This window comes from Carassius carassius, chromosome 50, assembly GCF_963082965.1.
Source record: "Carassius carassius chromosome 50, fCarCar2.1, whole genome shotgun sequence".
In the NCBI taxonomy this organism is placed as follows: domain Eukaryota; kingdom Metazoa; phylum Chordata; class Actinopteri; order Cypriniformes; family Cyprinidae; genus Carassius; species Carassius carassius.
Genome location: NC_081804.1, coordinates 6,719,967 through 6,729,362, shown reverse-complemented (window position 1 = coordinate 6,729,362; position 9,396 = coordinate 6,719,967). Strand labels below are relative to the sequence as shown.

The 9,396-nt window shown below is 35.8% G+C and overlaps 1 protein-coding gene across 2 annotated transcripts in view; it reads left to right on the top strand.

The window, feature by feature from the left end:
* Nucleotides 1–2,972: 2,972 nt before the first annotated feature.
* Nucleotides 2,973–9,396, top strand: part of LOC132133577 (sphingomyelin phosphodiesterase 3-like) — a 38,273-nt gene continuing 31,849 nt past the window's right edge. Inside the window, exon 1 of one of the 2 annotated variants that reach the window (XM_059546462.1) lies at nucleotides 2,973–3,161. The gene's annotated coding sequence lies outside the window, so the exon portion shown is untranslated. The remainder of the gene's footprint in view (nucleotides 3,162–9,396) is intronic. The other variant, XM_059546463.1, reaches the window with a different exon arrangement.

The following is a 9,396-nucleotide window of genomic DNA, read 5'->3' as shown; positions in this document are numbered from 1 at the left end:
ATATATGAAAATTCCCTTCTTTCCAGATCTATGCCTATAGGATGAGAGATAAAGCTGATAAGGAACACTTAGCAAACTGTTTGCCAGAGAGGATCTGGGAACAAGCCCTTGTTATCCCATTATCTTTAACAGAATCAATAAACGATTTGTGCCGAGTCATGTCATATTCACTCATATTCATTCTCAATCATGACTTAATGAATTGCTTAATTTTCAGTCCGTTTCTAACACAAAGTTATCATATGACTTCAAAAGACTTTGAACAAAGTAATTTTATGATACAGTACTTATATTTTTTGATACGTGTTTTTCAGTCTGTTTTGGAGCTTGACATTATAAACCACCATCCACTTTTGTTGTATAATCTTAAAAATAAAGGGTCTTTATTAGCTTTTTGAAGAACCTTTGACATCCATGGAACCTTTCCATTTCATAAATAGTTCTTTATTGGGAAAAAGCTTCTTCTGATTATTTAAATGCTCTTAACAAGAATAAAATAATGGTGCTTTAAAGAACTGTTTACTGGAAGGTTCTTTGAAAAAAAAAAAAAAGGTTCTTCTAACGCTTCGCTGCTAAAACTTATTTTTGGAAACTTTATTTTTAAAGGGGTAATATGATGCGATTTCAAGTTTTCCTTTCTCTTTGGACTTGGAGTGTTACATGCTGTCGTGAATAGACAAGATCCCTAAAGTTGCAAAGACTAAAGTCTTGAACCCAAAGAGATATTCATTATAAAAGTTAAGTTTCGTCCACGCCCTCTTAAAACACCTCGTTTAAACACGGCCCCCACATGTCTATGTCACAATGTGGGGAAGATTTGCGTAATGCAGTCCAAATGTTTACGCAAATAAAGAGGCCTAAACTTTATTGTTGCTGCCACTGCTGCCGCCATGTTGTGAAGATGCTTTGGGAACAGTTCAACCCCAAAATTCAGATGTGTGCAGCGTCTTTTATGGAGGACTGTTTCCTGAACCTGGGAGAGTAGACTTGAACTTGAACCTGTTGTGAAATCTGGGAAATCTTTCGCCCTCATGTGAAATTACCTGGATTCCAAATGGATTTTGGCGATGAAAATTTGCAGAGCAGTGGCAAATGTGACCACACTATTTGAATTGGTAAAAAAAAACGTAACTTTCTACTTGTCTCTGTTGCTGTTATCTCCTCTGAGGTTTCCTCTGGAATCTCTTCAGACTGAACATAGCTCAGCCAGCAGCTTGTGTTTGGAATCAGCTTTTTGTTTGGGATGCTCTCCCTCTAGTCCTCTAAAACATCTGCAAAGAGAAATCAACAGAAAATAGCCTCAGGCCAACACTCATTCTATATTTGGAATCATGTAGGTTATTTCTGTCACTAACATAATTTATGCTCTTTTGCCCAACCAAGGTGAATAACATTTCAGCAACAACATATCAGGCAAGGATTTGTCCAACAGACCCACCACAGCCCGCAGAACATCCTCATTCTTTATCTGCAAGATCAAGATGTATATGTCATCAAAGTACACACACACAAAACAAAAAAAAAAAACAGAACATCTGCTTCAGGTCATTTAGAAAAGAGCAGCAGACTCAAGAACACTCATGGATCTGGTGCAAACCAGTGCAAGACGACTGTCTGCATCGTGATGCCCACCCCCCACACCAATGTTTGCAAAGCTCTGGCTGGGAAAAAATCCATTCAATTAATACTGGGAGTTCCTGGACAACACGGTGGGAGGCTGAAACGTGAACTACATTCCCGATCGTGCTAGCTCTATAATTTCATATTTTGTGGAGTAAGAGCAATAAAAGCTCAGATAATATTTCAACAACAAGGAGGCAGTTAAAATGTAGAAAGGAAGTGGAATACAGCACTCAATAATCAATAAACATCAATGAAGGGAAAGCAAGCAAGATAATAAAAGAGGCTAAGTGGGATTGAAAGGAATTAGTGTGTGGGTGGGTGTAAATGTATAGGCATTTATGAGGCAATTTGAGATATTTATGCTGTTCCAAAACCAAGTCAGCTGCCAAAGGAGGAAGCATTTTAAGGCACATTTCTGAAGCAAAGACCTTTCCAGAACTTAATTATGTTGCCTAAGATACATTTTGGGCCAAATTCTATTGTAGGCTATATATCCTTTCTGGAGATGGCAATCCCAGAATCTATTGTAACAATCCCAGTGAAAAACAAATCCAGTGAGAGTGATGATCATACATTCTAATGAAAATACATATTAATAAAATTATATTTCATTAAATATCTGTAATATTATATTTTACAATTATAATTCATTAACTGAAAAAATTGAAAAGTTATTAAATGAAACACTATTTTTATTTTGTTATTGGAGTAGGCTATATTTAATAGGAAAATACAATTTTAGACTTTTTTTTCTACATTAAAATTTCATGTTTAATTCAGTGTACTTGCTGTTTCTTTGTAATTAATACTAGCGATTTCTGAGTGAAAATTGTTTAAAAAAAATGTATTTTCTCCTAGCTGAATAGTTTTTTTTTGTCAGGATGCCTAGTTTTGCACAGAAGTTGACATTCAAAAATAAAACAACTTTGTAAATTATAACTGGAGCATCATGAGTAGCCTGAGAGCTCAAATTGTTGACTGGGCATGGTGGAAACAAGCCTTAGGTGGTATAAAGGAATATTTATAATAGCCCACACCAAAACTATTACTGTAAACACACAAAGAAAAAAAACAGCAGTGAATGCATAGAATAAGCAGAATGATTTGTTGGTTAGTTTGGACGCTGTAAACTTATGAACGGGTTTACTACAGTTCTACTAGCATATATTAATAAATAAAACAGTAAGTAAGATTAGTCGGCCCCTTTGCTAGTCCATGTTCAGTCACTGCAAATCTTTTAGTAAGTTGATTCAAAAGATTCGAATCGTGTAGATGAATCGGAGTCTCCACCGCTGGTGTGTGTTGGGTGGGGTCTCCGGCTCGCGGATTTGAGCCTGATAGGCGTGGCGTCGGTTAGCTTCGCGGGGAGTGACGTCAGTGGAGCTGTTCAAAGCGCGCTGGTGCTGGAAAGAAACTCGGCGTCGTCAGCAGTTGCAACGCGGGGCGGAGAGGCGGACCACGGCGAAAGAAATCATATAACTGGAAACTGGCATGGAAATAGCGCAAAAGGAGACGCTCACCTGTTAGACTACTGAATTGTGAGTACTGAAAACCCCCCATTCGACCTGTTTAAAAGGAAAAGTTAAGGAGCGAGCTGAAACGGAAAGAAGGCTTTGCCTGTGAGTGTTTCAGCATCACCTACCACGCTTCTTTGTGCGCCTGGAAGGGGTTTGTTCTGTTTAACTGTTAAGCTGTTTACTGATTATTTGTTTCACAGAAATGATCTGCCTCTGGCTTTAAAGATTTAATTTCGTGGCACTATTGGAGGGAAGCGATTTGAATAATATTTGCATGTGCACGAGGCTGTCTGTGTTAGACTCGTATGGTTGATAATTTATCCACAGAGCCCTGCTTTTCCTTTTGACAAATGCAGTTGCCATCAACAGCCATCAGTTTGAGGCAAGGCATGCATTTAGAGTCAGGTATGCTTTACAGAAGGTATATGTCAGTGTTTACTGTTTTTAATAAAAATTGAAAGGTGAATTCTGAATTACAACATAGAAATAAGTATTTTTAGCTTAAGTCCATGTTTTCATATGGATATTGTCAAATAAAACTCCATAGAATTGAATAATGTTGTGCAATGGCGTGATTTAGTGTTTCATTTTAAACCACAGATCAAGGTGTGGCAGCTACAGCATCTGTGTTTCTTTAACCCTATTTGTCTAGTCTTTAAAATGTTACCAGCTAAAAAGAGGTACATTATTCACAGTGACAAGGGACTGATAGTTGCAGTCTTGAACAACATACTCTCTAAAAGTCTTGTTGGTGTGAGATTCTGACCAAGCTCCCCATCTATTTCCACAATCCATGATGCCATACAAATGCATGATACACTCAAAAATATATTAAGACCTAAAGATTTCTATACTTGAATTGTATTTGGATCACACAGTTTTATCATTAACAAACTTTTTTGTCAGTCATACATAAATGAAACTGATTTTTCTCTGATAGTATAATAAATAATGCATTTATACTTAGATGTATATACAGCATAATGCTGAATGTTTATACTTTTTAACTGAATAAATGTAATCGTTTTCATACTAACTCTAAGCAATTTGAATAAATTAATTTTCAAAATGATTATTGAAAATATATTCATAGAAATTAAGAAAATCAGATAGATGCAAATAATAGTAATAATAAACTATTTATTTATTTATTTTTTGAGTGCAGAATCTTAACCTGTTTCTTACCAGTTTCATTTATTTATGACAAATATGCATCACATTAAGTTTATTAGCTAGCTTGTTGAAGATAAAACTGTATTATCCAAATGAGTGGGTATTTGATATGCAATATACATTCTGTAATTATTTACTCAGCTCATGTGGTTCCAAACCCGTTTTTTTTTTTTTTTCTTTTTTCTATGGAGCACAAAAGGAGAATTATCAAAGAATGTATCAGTTATTTTTCCCACATAAATGCAACAAAAATGTTATAAAAAACACCAAAAGCATAAGAAAAATAGTTCATATGACTTGTGCTCTACTGACTTTCAAGCCTTCAAAGTCAAAATTCTTTGTGAGATAAAGATTGGTACAGGTTTGGAGCAACCTTGGGGTGAATAAACAAACAATTTTCTTTTCGGCTGAACTGTCCCTTTAAGGTGCACTTCTCACTAATAGACTATTATCGTTTCCCACCTGCGTGATGTTAAGCATCATTATTGGTAGATAGCTTTAGCTTAGCTATTAAACCTCCCATGTTATTTCCAGATTTATAATGGTCCATTTTTTTCCTCCAGTTTTTAGAGAGCCTCTCATTATAGGCATTAGGCCAAGTCACGACAGTGGGCGAGGGAAATGTGGTCACTGTATTGAAATTAGTGATGATGTAGTGCAAATCCGACACAGCTGGTCATTTTCTCACTGAATTTGCTGAAGTTTCTTCATCAGTGCACATTATCTGAATGTGAGACAAGCTGAGAACATCATCAACACCGGTTCATGTCAAGTACTATGGTCATTGTGCCAAAACATCTATCAGGAAGTGCTCACGTGGGTTTCTTGGGCAGATGGCCATACCCCCAGTAGTTATGCTGAAACCATTAGAGGAACAGCTGAGAGGAGCTTGTATCATCCTAATATGCTTCTTAAGAGCTGAAACGCATTATACATTTAATCTTCCTGAGCAGGATGTGCTTCAGTGGAAGCCACAAAATAAAAAGATACTCTTTTGAATGATATAATGTAATTCTTAAAGTTCAGTTCCACTCTTCAGTTCTCTTGTTTCTTCTGTTTGCATCATTTTATTCATTTTTATCCTATAAACCACTTTTTGGAGAAAGTTAGATACATGTCAGTTAATTTTGAACTTTATTATTAAACTAGAAAAATGTATTGTTTTTTCATTAACATTTGTATTTTTTATTTATTTTTTTACCATTCTTGATATACTAAAGTACTAAATCATCTGAAAATAGCCTAGGCCCTATAGTATATATTTATTATAGAATCCCAAAATTACAAACTTTTTTACAAATACTTGAAAATCATCCAAAAAAAATCAATATACAATACTGTGTACTTTGCAAAGAATATACCCCAAAAATCATTTCGAATGATTGACTATAATGAATATATATAATGTATAATGAATATAATGAAATGTATAATGTCGCTTTTCACCTGGAATTCTGCTGATAAATATGATTATTTAAAAAATAAGTTGAAATGCAGGCTGATGGCTTTAGCAAAAGAACATTTTATCGATTAACAGCCGTGTAGCTCACAATAGGTCTGTCTTTAATGGTTTAGAAGTTATCTTAAAAAAATCAATTCCACTATGGAGAAAATTAATGGGATTTTTACTTCTGGAAAAAAAAGAATGACTGCTGCACTCTATTACAACCTATTCATTAAAACTACAATTATTGTTTTCTTCTGAAACCATAGGGGATAGTTCCTCTAATTGAAGAATCATCCATATATATATATATGATCTGCATCTTTTTGTTATTACTCTCTTTTATTGTGTTTTGGCTTGATCATGAATGTTAAGTGTGACTACTGTCTCCCTGCTGGCATCTCTGGAGTGGTTATAATTCAACAACATGGACTGGATTCGCTCAGATCTTGTGTCAGATGGGTTGTATTCCAAAACAACAAGTTGCTGAATTTGCAAATGTTTCCACGGATCATGCTGTAAAATATTTGAATTGTATTCAAGAGTTTTGTGTGAGGCCATTTGCATAAACAAGATGGAAAGTGTTTTTTTACTATTGCATGTTGTACAGCAAACTGTAATTGGCTATGATTACGTCAATCATATGCACATATATAGTATGTACTGTATAGCATTATACATTATTATTATTATTATTATATATTTTTTGCAAGGTTTTATTAGTACATTTTTTTGTGTGTTTATATATATCTTCCTGTTTTTGGAATTATTAAGAAAATAATAACCTTCATTTTCTTGCAAGAACATATGCCCATAATGTACCCTTAAAATCATTCCTGCCCACAACACACTATTTCTTACCCAAGAAAAAAAATAAGGTGTAGGGCAGTGAAAATTTGAGTGCAGAATATTTCACATTTTATTATGATATTTACCTCAATCTCGACCGTAAATGGGAATATGGAATCCGTCAACAAAAATCCTGTGTAGCAACCGGGTGGATTGTGATTGTGATGTGGCAGTCTATTTTTAGGACAGGTCTTTAGTTTTCCTAAAGGTCAGCAGATGTTACACTAGGCGAGTGCTGGGCAAGAAATAGGGCAGGTATAGCACAAGAGTACATGTGTGTTTGTGTATGTGTGTGTGGGAATGTGCTTGAGTTTTGGGCACAGCTTGTTTAGGCTCATTCACTGAATTTCTAGGATGCTTTTGAATGCTGAATGACATGGCGTGAACAGTGAATCCATTCTGTGTGAGGTTTCCTCATGTTTTCTCATGCTGTGAGGGGAAAAAGCAATGTTTGCACATGTAAATTTTGTAGACAAATATATATCAAAATACATGCTTGAAATCTTAGTTTTGAGACTTGGTTTTAAAAGTGATAGATCATCTGGAAGATACAATTTTGTCATCGTTTACTCACTACTCCTGTTCTAACTGTGCTACCCCTGTACATCACTACCTGTATGAATTTTTTTTTCTAAAAAAAAATGAGTTATTCTGAAACTGTGCTGGTTGCTCTTTCCTGTAAAATTACAAAAAAGGGCACAGAGGCTTTGAAGTTTTACAAATCATAAAAGTATTATAAACATGGTCTGTACGACTTGTGCACTATGTTACAGGTCATTCTGAAGCCGTATGATAACGCTATGGGTAGAACTCAACAAAATTCAAGCTGATAATAAAGCAGTAACGTCTGATTCACAAAACCAGTCCAAATGAATCATTCACAAATAATCAAATGAGATTTTAAAGGATGATACTCCTAATGGCTGATTCTGGTACCTATTCATGTATTTCTATTTCGCAGGCATCATAAAAGTATCATGAACATGGTCCACATGATTTGGGTGCAACATTCAGAGCCATTCTGACTGTGCTTGACAAGGACCAAAATTCACGATTCGCAATTCAGTGAATCGCTCATTTGAATTAGCTGATTGGATTTTTTAAAATCAGTATGATTGATTTTGATTTCAGTTCTAACAAATTTTCAAATGGTAATTTTCTAGTGAGTTTTGGGGGATGATGCATCTAGTACCTATTCATGCATTTTTGTCATAAACTTCTCAAAATATTTATTGCATATTGCAATATTGAAAACACAAAAATAAAATAACATTATTCACTTATGAATCAAACAGCAAGGTCATTAATATTCATAAATGAGCTGGTTTGATTCACAAAACAAATCAGATTGATTCATACTCATGATTCATGATTTGGTTCTCTCGTTCAGCTCCTGTATGTTGACATTAATAAATCTATTAATAATCAGATTTATGGCTCAGTCGAATTGAAAAGCCTTCATCAATCAATCCGACTGAGCTTGATTCAAATTCAATTTTATTCAGATTGAAATGGTTGATATAGATCTTAAAGCCATAGTCCACCAACAAAAATGAAAAGTATTTTTACTCACCCTCATGTTTTTCCAAACCTTAGCCGATAAGCAACCAGTTTTGGCTCTCATTGACTTCCATAGTATGGACAAAAAAATATTTTGGAAGTCAGTGGGACCCAAAACTCTTTGTTGGACTATCTCTTTAAATAAGTTTAACAGGAAGATCTGAATTGTGTAAACCTTTAAATCAGGCAACTTTTTCAGTTGGATTAAAAAATATGCATATGCACAGTGCTGTGATACGTCTTCTGTTTTATGAATGTGTATGTCACTGGAGGAGATATTGGTGCTGAATATGGTGTTCCTGCAACCTTTTTGAATCTGTGAACAGTCTGCATTTACATGGAGAGATTAGTTGTCCTGCACTGGTACGCAGGGAAATATGAATGCAACGACAGAGAGGGATTTGATTTTGTTCAGTCAATCTGCCTGAACAGCGCGATACAATTGTGTGTGTGTGTCCTTGTAGGTCATTTATAAAACATCGGCTCTGTGCTCATCTCTGGTTTTAACATTACCCAGTTATCCATCCATTACTGGATTGACAGGCATTTGGGGAAGTGATATGTTATTTTGATATAGGATGGCTTTAGCTGTGTGACAATGATAATCATAATAATTGTGGGAAACACTTGTATAGATAGATAGAGGTAACTGTGTTTGAGATGATTGGTAGCTGGAGTATGTGATTAGGACCCGTGCTCGGTGTTTGTTCTATTTAACTCTGTCTCCATCCCTATTTTAGGGCTGTGGTTATGGGAGAACCTCCAGTTAAGACTCTCAGCCCAGCCTGGTTGTGGGTGTATGCACTCAAGGCCATGGCTGCTGGTAGATTACAGAGGGCACTTCAGTTCAGAACCACCCTAATGCACTCTGCTTTTTCTGTCAGGGGCCGCTCGACTCTGGGATGAGGTCTGTCATTACCTGCAGGATATGAGCTGGCCTCAAAACAGATGAGAGGCTTTTCTGGTGAAGAGATGTGCATGTGTGCAGGTTGGGGTTAGAAATGTGTGCTAGTGTGCAAATTATCAAATGACTTTCTGGGGGTCCAATTTTGGTGGGGGCGACGCACCTAGTGGCTGGTGCTGGTACATTTACATTTTGGCGCAAATTGAGTATGCAGGGGAAAAAACTGTATATTCACAAAGCCCCTTTCACACTGAGATTCCGGCAAATACACGGGTAAAGTGAACCGGCAATTGTTCCCGGGATGCTAGATTTTGCACTTTCACACT